General features: G+C 37.2%; 1 protein-coding gene across 3 annotated transcripts in view; it reads left to right on the top strand.

Annotated features, from left to right (window-relative positions):
* The first annotated feature begins 1486 nt into the window (after positions 1–1486).
* Positions 1487–10908, top strand: part of LOC137243667 (uncharacterized) — a 195384-nt gene continuing 185962 nt past the window's right edge. The window contains exon 1 of one of the 3 annotated variants that reach the window (XM_067771622.1): positions 1487–1556. The gene's annotated coding sequence lies outside the window, so the exon portion shown is untranslated. Of the gene's footprint in view, positions 1671–10908 lie in introns of all 3 variants that reach the window. The other 2 variants (XM_067771605.1, XM_067771613.1) reach the window with 2 other exon arrangements.

The raw sequence follows: 10908 nt of genomic DNA, 5'->3' as shown, positions 1-10908 counted from the left end.
GGGTTTGGGGTCTCTTTACTTTTTGCAATGTTTCAAACTGCGTTAGGCTATGCTGACCGATGGCATCTGATATTGAGTAAATAAGATCAGCATGTGTACTTAATGAAGATGTATATGTATTTTATCGGTGTGTCAAGGGGCCAAAGATTTGAAGATATAATTCGAAGTAGGTTTCTACCGTGAACGTACATTTCACTCATGTTGTGTTGGCAAGGTTGAAATTACAGTGCCTTAGTTATGTTGCACATTTATTATAATTCCTGATGCTCAGAAAAGATTGTTCACATCCCTTAATATTTGCATTAAAATTGTGGAATTTTATCACGTATCTGATGAGCTCAAGCATTAGAACATGTTATAGCGAAATTTTTGTGCTTGGAATAGAATATAAATGGAACTTAAGGTAGAGTTGCCTTGAAATCAAAGGCCATTATCCTTAAAACGGTAGGAGCTTGGGTAGACTTCGTATCATACCAAGATAAGCGCTTGTGATTGAAACATTTGATTACAAACTAATCTGGTAACAATAATTCAGCTAGGAAGTGTTGAGGTTGGCGACATAGAGCCGTTAGTTGGGCCATTGATCGTGTAATTAGATCCGTGTTTGATACCGTGAGGTTGAGTCTTCCATTGACAGGTACTCACTTTCATGGTGCTTAATTGGTAAATATACAGTTGGACGAATGTGCTGCAATTCAGCGCTCACAAAGGGTAAGGGAAAAAACTTTCAGCGGGTGGAAATGTGCCAAGTTCCCATGCATGACCACACAACCTGTCCCAGCGTGTTAGGGGGCTTAGAACATAACCGCGGTAGGTATGCCTGTCGTAAGATGCGACTAAAATATCAAATTGATTCAAGGAGTTGTGTAGCGCAACTCTTTCAAAGGGTGGCCAGCGAAATATAGAGTTTCTTCAACCCAATAGTTAATCTCACCTACCCGTGGTGAATCCTGTTCCATTAACAGCCGAGGCTCTGGCGACCCCGAACTCCTAATGAATCTAGGAAGTGGGAGGGTAGTCTGGCCTTGAAGCATTTGGTTATACCAAATCTTTCCCGAGATGGTCGGGATGTAGATTTATGGTGCGTAGCGGATTTATATCCGGCAAAGACCATCTACATTGATAACACTCCCCAATGCCTTCGGGGAGTGTACTTATTGCAACAACAACAACAACAACAACAACCGCTCAACCTAATCCAAGTTATAGACTTTTAGCACTCTGCGTACTTCGTTGCGCTAGAAACTTTGCAAACATCCTTCATTCAATTTCAACCACAAGTACTTACTAATATGTTTAGTTTGCTCTCAAATAACAATGCACTCAAATTTACTCTCAGCAAAAATTTATGTGTACTCATTTACATCGAACTTACGTATCTTACGTATTTTACGTGATATCGTTACATAGAAGAAAATAAATTTTAGATAAATATAACAGCAAAGCCGAGAGGATAACAAATCAGTTTGTCGGCAATCGTAGCAAGCGACGGTTGAATACGCGAATCGACCAAAACAAAAGGAAAGCAAACTGCTGCTAAATGCTTGAAGAAAAATGTAATAAAAAAAGTAAACAGTTTCAATAAAATAAACAAATTCCCTAGATATTTGACAGTTATTTATTTATTTATGTTTGTGTAAGTGGAGTGCGGTATTTCGCGTCATATTTATGTAAGCGAGTGAAATGTGTAAGAATATGGGTTCGCGTGATGCCGATTTATAAAAAGGCATCACAAACAAACAACGAACAAAATGAATTTTTAAGTGAGCGTGATATATATGTAAATTTGAAAGCCACGTTTAAGTTGTATAAGATTGTGTGTGTGTTTGTAATGCATACACTCTATATTCATCATACGCTTCATTGTATTTGGTGGCAGAATTAATAAAGTTGTCACACGTCGACGCATTTGAATGAAACAATTTATTTTCACACACACACATTTCAAATGCAAAATTGTTCGCAATGTCACAAACTGACTATTAAAGTTGTATCGTGTAAAATATGTGTGTGTATGTGTGCGTTTAATAAAAATGAGTGCAATTTGTATGTAAATGTGTTTAAAATTAACAGCTGTCAGTAATTCTAAGCGAAATTTCGCTTTGTGTTTAATTCAACAAGTACTTATGTACATATATAAGTGCATACTTATGTCAATGTGTTGTTGTTGTTTTTTTTTTGAAGTGCTTCTATTTTAAATCGCTTTATTTTCAAAATAATTCCAAGTGTAATGCAGTGAGCTTCATTCTGTCTTATTATGCAAAATACCGTCGGCAAATCAAGTCGCCTGACTTTATTATTGGTCAAATGTCGCTGAGCGATTTATTTACGCAATAGGCCTTTGCCTGATAATTACCTTTGTTTACATTGCCATTTGTTGGGTAAATAAGCGATTTGGTTTCATTTAAAGTGTTCGTGTTATTGAGTTGATTTTGGGACATTGTTTTGTAATAAAAGTGTTCAATTTTATTATAGATAAAATAAGCAAAACGCTTCAAAATTTCTTGTATCTTTTTAGCGTACATTCTTTTATTTCTTGGTGAGGTTCGGTGAGCTAAAAGATCGCTCAGTAAAAGTTGTTATTCAACTCATATTTTGGAGTCGCAAAAAAACTATGGATTCCTTAACTTTGTATGACCAACTAAAAAGACTGCAAACCAAAAATTTGAGGAGCAGTTTGGCCTTATTCTCTCCTAAGTTATTCCGCAAAAATTTATTTAATTAATATTTTTCAAGGCAGTATTGATTTCACAGGCTTTTATGTCTTTAATTGAATAACGGTAATTTGTTGTTTTTGCTTTTGTAGCGATATGGACAGTCTCCGAAGGCTTTTGGTAGTGTTATCGATTTTGATGGTACTATGCCGGTTATATATCCAGTGCGATTCGCTAACAGGCAACATTAAGGTACTAGCTCGACCATCTTGGGAAGGATTAAATATTACGACACTCAACCATTTAGGCCATCACGCCCCTGCCCCCTAATTATATGAGCAACTTGGGGTCGTCAGAGCCTTGCCTGCTAAATATGTGTATGGTGCATACATATTTGTAACAGGATTCGCTTCGCGTAGGTGAGATTGAAAATTGGGTTAAAATACTCAAATAAAAGTATTTGCATCGAAAAAGATTTTGTGTGAGTTGTTGTTGTTGCTGTAGTGATTAGGTCACTCTCGAAAGCCTTGGGAAGTGTTATCGATGTTGATCGTACTTTGTTGGTTGCAGATCCTGCACGTTCTGGTAACATGCACCATTAAGGCACCAGTCCGACCATCTTGGGAAAGATTTAGTATGACCACATAAAATCTTCAAGGTCAAAACGCCATCCCACCCCTAGATTCATCAGGAGTTCGGAGTCGTCAGAGCCTCGACTGTTAATGGCACAGGATTCGCCACGGGTAGGTGAGGTTGGCAATTGGATAGGGGAAGCAATATTTTGTGTTGGAAAATCCTTGAAAAGGTTCCCCTACACAACTGCTTAAATAAATTTGGTATTTTAGTCGTCTCTTACGACAGGAATACCTGCCGCTAGTATATTCTAAGACCTCTAACCCGATGGAGGGTTTTTGATTGAGTCATATCCATCTGTTCTTCCGTCCGGCAGCTCGTTAAGCAAAAAATAAGATAACTTACCAAATTAGGGACTTTAACTTATCTGGAAGCAGAATATATTGGTACTGAAAATAGGCGAACATGGTCGGTATTCTCGCCTACTTTTTCGATATCGGTAATTTCGAAAAGTTTGAAAAAATTCGGCATTTAATTACCAAAGACCACTAAATTGTTATGCGGGTTGAATTTGTGAAGCAAAATTGAAATTTTTTAGAGTTTTAGAAAATGAGCGTGACTTAGACTTCAATTAAAAGTAGAAACCTAAAGAGTTTTGCATTCAGTAAATCAAACCACTTAGAAAATTTCATGTCGAAATTTGGCAGAAAGTTATTTTTAATGCCATACGTCTAACAAACTTTGACCAGTTCTAGGAAATTCAAGGTATGTAGTAAAATTTGATCAATTCCCTAGATGGTCGGGCTGGTCATCATCGTTTGTAAACTTTATAATTTTTCTCTAATATCAATAACAAAAACATTTGTATAAAGCAATATGAGCATGACTCGCTAATTAAATACAGATAATAATATTAATATAACAGTGAAGAGCGGAGGTACTACTGCTACTAGCTTTGCTATAAATCCAATGTTACAAAGCTCTTGAGAGCGCGCCTACAAATATTCCACACAATTAGGCTTAAAAATATATAGATGTAGTATGTGCCTTATGGTGTATAAAGGAATATCAAAGAAAAAAGCCAATACTTAGAGAGACCAATTGCAAAGCGAGCAGCAGGGCACTCTGAGTAGATAAAAGCACCTGCCTCTGCACTAGTATGAATCATGAATGTTGGAGATTTAGAGTTCAATACTCAGCTTCCAAGAAGCTAGCTGATGAAGAAGTGATATTCAGACACATGTTGTAGTAACCATTGTAAATTGTTTGTAATTTTTCTCTAGTATTATTAATGATAATAGTTGCTGGAATGTACAGTATCTATGTCTACTAAAGGACCATGGACACCGATAACATTCTCCAAAACCTTCGTAAGGTGTATTTAACGTTAAACAACAACGAAATTACCGAAGTGGAGTAACATCCTATTTCCGCTAATAGCTTGAAAGCACCATATATGAAGTTTTGTTTGAAGAATGTTTCTCGAGATTGACCTACTTCAGAATTGGGTTGAGAGCTGCCCGATCCCGAAACTTTTCGAAGCGAATAGGAAAAACGGGTATTCATAGAACAAGTTCTAACGTAGAATATTTTCGTAATCAGCCGCGATACCTGAAATCTATATTCGTCAGTAAAGAAGCTGTCGTTAAGTGAACAATCAAATGCAAAAAAAAAAAAAAAAAAACAAGTAAAGGTGTCTAAGTTCGGGTGTAACCGAACATTATATACTCAGCGTGAGCTTCAATTGTACATTTCATTTCAAATAACTTACTTTTCTACATACACGTGGCACCGCCCGTTTAAAAAAAATTTCTCCCCATTTCCTCTTACAGTAAAACTTGCTAAGTCAAATACCATTGATTCAAAACTATTTTTGGCTAAGTTATAGCTTATTATTCTAGCCTAGGACCCTTTTAAACTTATCTTATATCTAAGTTGCCGTGGTCTTTAACCGATCTTGTCCATTTTTTCTAGAAATATTTCCTGCTATAAGGAAAGTATATGTGTACCACTTTTGTTACGATATGTAAATTTTTCTTCGAGTTATGGCTTCCGAAACATAGAAAATTGCTTAGTCATAAAAGGGGCGGTGCCAGGCCCATTTTTTCAAATTTGAATTTTTCCTATTTATTGTTATAAATCCACTTGGGAAATGAAATGCTGATATAAAGCTCTTTTTGCAAAGATATAGCTTATTTTATTTGTCCACAACCCTTTTAAAAATCTTTTATATAAAAATTGGCGTCCTCAACCGATTTCGTTAGTTCTTCTTCAAAGCATTCCATATAGCAAAGGCAACCTCTCTGCCGAATTTTGTTGCGATAAGTTGAACCATTTTTATTTATGATTAATAATGTTTGTAAAATTTATTTTATCAAAAGTGGGCGGTGCCACGCCAATTTTAAAATGTTTTTTCAAATTTTTATCAAGAGTCTCAATATCAGTCCACACGTCAAATTTCAACATTCTAGGTATATTATTTACTTCATAATCATGTTTTTTGTGTTTTCCAAAATGTTATATTATTAAAAAGTGTGAGTGGTTATCACCCCATTTCGCTCATTTTCAGATAAGTCTGTGTACCAAATTTGGTCAAGATATCTCAACATGTTTTCAAGTTATCGTGTTAACGGACGAAAAGACGGACATGGCTCAATCAAATTTTTTTTCGATACTGATGATTTTGATATATGGAAGCCTGTATCTATCTCGATTCCTTTATACCTGTACAACCAACCGATATCCAATCAAAGTTAATATACTCTGTGTGCAAAGCACGCTGAGTATAAAAATTAAATCAAAACTGTCATTAAGTAACTGTGCTTTAAAAAAATTTTCTCTGATAAATATAAGTAAAATCGTAACACCGCCAGTAAAATGTAAAATTGGGGGAAAAATTAAAATAAATTTGCGAACACAAAACCTTATAATTTGTTTTATTTATTTTGCATATTTTAGTTGACATGTGTGGTGAAATCACCGGGCATAAGCTAGTAAAATTATAAATTCAGTTTTTTTACACTTGGGAAACCTTTTCATGTGTTCCCAAAACATGAATATGGCAACATTTGAAAATTAAAAACAAGAATTTTTTTTCTTTCTAAACATGCAAATATATTTTGTTATATTATTACATAGATTGTAAACTTAATTAAAATAACCCCAGGTGAGATGCTCGATTAAACATTATCGCATACATCCAACGAAAACTTTTTTATTCATTTTTCTGGCGGTCTTCAAATGTCACTCAAACATTTCTTTTTAAGTACGCTCTTTCTAATATCAGACGAAAATTACTTTGTTCAATTTGCAGCAAGATAAACAAGAATTGTCAAAACTTTGCCAAACGCAATTTCGCTTCATGAACAAAGTATGTAGCACAGCAGGTAATACAATTTTCTTTTTTTAATATTGTAAGTAACGAAATTGAAATTGGATGGAAAGGCTGTTTAAGAATTGCACTTTGAAATACTTTGTATATATGTATGTATGGGGATGATTGAATAGATATAAAATGAAACTTTGTTGCTTTCTTATAGTTAGTCCAGAAACCCTTGTATAAAAGTATTTAACGAAAGAGGAGGTATATAAGGCTTGGAATAAATATCTACAAGGTGTAGCCTTGTTTGTTTGGAGACTGATTTTTATAACTTTCATAAAAACAAGTAAAGAAGGCTAAGCTCGGGTGTAACCGAACATTGCATACTCAGTTGAGAGCTGTGGAAAATCACCATGTTGTAAAAAGAACCTAGGGTAACCCTGGAATGTGTTTGTATGACATGTGTATCAAATGGAAGGTATTAAAGAGTATTTTAAGAGGAAGTGGGCCATAGTTCTATAGATGGACGCCATTTAGGGATATCGCCATAAAGGTGGACCAGGCCTGACTCTAGAATTTGTTTGTACGATATGGGAAATGTGTTAGTGATAATTTTAAAAGGGAGTGGGCCTAAGTTCTATAGGTGGACGCCTTTTCGAGATATCGCCATAAAGGTGGACCAGGGGTGACTCTAGAATTTATTTTGTACGATATGGGTATCAAATGAAAGGTATTAATGGGTATTTTAAAAGGGCGTGGGCCTAAGTTCTATAGATGGACGCCTTTTCGGAATATCGCCATAAAGATGGCCCAGGGGTGACTCTAGAATTTGTTCGTACGATATGAATATCAAATGAAAGGTGTTAATGAGTATTTTAAAAGGGAGTGGGCCTTAGTTCTATAGGTGGACGCCTTTTCGGTATATCGTTATAAAAGTGGACCAGGGGTGACTCTAGAATGCGTTTGTACAATATGGGTATCAAACGAAAGGTGTTATAAGTGTTTTAAAAGGGAGTGGGCCTTAGTTCTATGGGTGGACGGCTTTTCGGGATATCGCCATAAACGTGGACCAGGGGTGACTCTAGAATGCGTTTCTACAATATGGGTATCAAATGAAAGGTGTTAATGAGTATTTTAAAAGGGAGTGGGCCTTAGTTCTATAAGTGGATGCCGTTTCGAAATATCGCCATAAAGGTGGACCAGGGGTGACTCCAGAATGTGTTTGTACGATATGGGTATCAAATGAAAGGTGTTAATGAGTATTTTAAAAGGGAGTGGGCCTTAGTTCTATAAGTGGATGCCGTTTCGAAATATCGCCAAAAAGGTGGACCAGGGGTGACTCCAGAATGTGTTTGTACGATATGGGTATCAAATGAAAGGTATTAATGAGTATTTTAAAAGGGCGTTGGCCTTAGTTCTATATGTGGACGCCTTTTCGAGATATCGCCATAAAGGTGGACCAGGGGTGACTCTAGAATTTGTTTGTACGATATGAATATCAAATGAAAGGTGTTAATGAGTATTTTAAAAGGGAGTGGGCCTTAGTTCTATAGGTGGATGCCGTTTCGAAATATCGCCATAAAGGTGGACCAGGGGTGACTCCAGAATGTGTTTGTACGATATGGGTATCAAATGAAAGGTGTTAATGAGTATTTTAAAAGGGAGTGGGCCTTAGTTCTATAAGTGGATGCCGTTTCGAAATATCGCCATAAAGGTGGACCAGGGGTGACTCCAGAATGTGTTTGTACGATATGGGTATCAAATGAAAGGTATTAATGAATATTTTAAAAGGGCGTTGGCCTTAGTTCTATATGTGGACGCCTTTTCGAGATATCGCCATAAAGGTGGACCAGGGGTGACTCTAGAATTTGTTCGTACGATATGAATATCAAATGAAAGGTGTTAATGAGTATTTTAAAAGGGAGTGGGTCTTAGTTCTATAGGTGGACGCCTCTTCGGTATATCGTTATAAAAGTGGACCAGGTTTGACTCTAGAATGCGTTTGTACAATATGGGTATCAAACGAAAGGTGTTATAAGTGTTTTAAAAGGGAGTGGGCCTTAGTTCTATGGGTGGACGGCTTTTCGGGATATCGCCATAAACGTGGACCAGGGGTGACTCTAGAATGCGTTTCTACAATATGGGTATCAAATGAAAGGTGTTAATGAGTATTTTAAAAGGGAGTGGGCCTTAGTTCTATAAGTGGATGCCGTTTCGAAATATCGCCATAAAGGTGGACCAGGGGTGACTCCAGAATGTGTTTGTACGATATGGGTATCAAATGAAAGGTATTAATGAGTATTTTAAAAGGGCGTTGGCCTTAGTTCTATATGTGGACGCCTTTTCGAGATATCGCCATAAAGGTGGACCAGGGGTGACTCCAGAATGTGTTTGTACGATATGGGTATCAAATGAAAGGTATTAATGAGTATTTTAAAAGGGCGTTGGCCTTAGTTCTATATGTGGACGCCTTTTCGAGATATCGCCATAAAGGTGGACCAGGGGTGACTCTAGAATTTGTTCGTACGATATGAATATCAAATGAAAGGTGTTAATGAGTATTTTAAAAGGGAGTGGGTCTTAGTTCTATAGGTGGACGCCTTTTCGGTATATCGTTATAAAAGTGGACCAGGTTTGACTCTAGAATGCGTTTGTACAATATGGGTATCAAACGAAAGGTGTTATAAGTGTTTTAAAAGGGAGTGGGCCTTAGTTCTTTGGGTGGACGGCTTTTCGGGATATCGCCATAAACGTGGACCAGGGGTGACTCTAGAATGCGTTTCTACAATATGGGTATCAAATGAAAGGTGTTAATGAGTATTTTAAAAGGGAGTGGGCCTTACTTCTATAAGTGGATGCCGTTTCGAAATATCGCCATAAAGGTGGACCAGGGGTGACTCCAGAATGTGTTTGTACGATATGGGTATCAAATGAAAGGTATTAATGAGTATTTTAAAAGGGCGTTGGCCTTAGTTCTATATGTGGACGCCTTTTCGAGATATCGCCATAAAGGTGGACCAGGGGTGACTCTAGAATTTGTTTGTACGATATGAATATCAAATGAAAGGTGTTAATGAGTATTTTAAAAGGGAGTGGGCCTTAGTTCTATGGGTGGACGGCTTTTCGGGATATCGCCATAAACGTGGACCAGGGGTGACTCTAGAATGCGTTTGTACAATATGGGTATCAAACGAAAGGTGTTAATGAGTATTTTAAAAGGGAGTGGGCCTAGTTCTATAAGTGGATGCCGTTTCGAAATACCGCCATAAAGGTGGACCAGGGGTGACTCCAGAATGTGTTTGTACGATATGGGTATCAAATGAAAGGTATTAATGAGTATTTTAAAAGGGCGTTGGCCGTAGTTCTATATGTGGACGCCTTTTCGAGATATCGCCATAAAGGTGGACCAGGGGTGACTCTAGAATTTGTTCGTACGATATGAATATCAAATGAAAGGTGTTAATGAGTATTTTAAAAGGGAGTGGGTCTTAGTTCTATAGGTGGACGCCTTTTCGGTATATCGTTATAAAAGTGGACCAGGTTTCACTCTAGAATGCGTTTGTACAATATGGGTATCAAACGAAAGGTGTTATAAGTGTTTTAAAAGGGAGTGGGCCTTAGTTCTATGGGTGGACGGCTTTTCGGGATATCGCCATAAACGTGGACCAGGGGTGACTCTAGAATGCGTTTCTACAATATGGGTATCAAATGAAAGGTGTTAATGAGTATTTTAAAAGGGAGTGGGCCTTAGTTCTATAAGTGGATGCCGTTTCGAAATATCGCCATAAAGGTGGACCAGGGGTGACTCCAGAATGTGTTTGTACGATATGGGTATCAAATGAAAGGTATTAATGAGTATTTTAAAAGGGCGTTGGCCTTAGTTCTATATGTGGACGCCTTTTCGAGATATCGCCATAAAGGTGGACCAGGGGTGACTCTAGAATTTGTTTGTACGATATGAATATCAAATGAAAGGTGTTAATGAGTATTTTAAAAGGGAGTGGGCCTTAGTTCTATGGGTGGACGGCTTTTCGGGATATCGCCATAAACGTGGACCAGGGGTGACTCTAGAATGCGTTTGTACAATATGGGTATCAAACGAAAGGTGTTAATGAGTATTTTAAAAGGGAGTGGGCCTTAGTTCTATAAGTGGATGCCGTTTCGAAATATCGCCATAAAGGTGGACCAGGGGTGACTCCAGAATGTGTTTGTACGATATGGGTATCAAATGAAAGGTATTAATGAGTATTTTAAAAGGGCGTTGGCCTTAGTTCTATATGTGGACGCCTTTTCGAGATATCGCCATAAAGGTGGACCAGGGGTGACTCTAGAATTTGTTCGTACGATATGAATATCAAATGA

The sequence above is a fragment of the Eurosta solidaginis genome, chromosome 1, assembly GCF_040869045.1.
Source record: "Eurosta solidaginis isolate ZX-2024a chromosome 1, ASM4086904v1, whole genome shotgun sequence".
Taxonomy (NCBI): Eukaryota; Metazoa; Arthropoda; class Insecta; order Diptera; family Tephritidae; genus Eurosta; species Eurosta solidaginis.
Note: the sequence above shows the minus strand (reverse complement) of the source record. Positions and strands in the feature narration are given on the sequence as shown.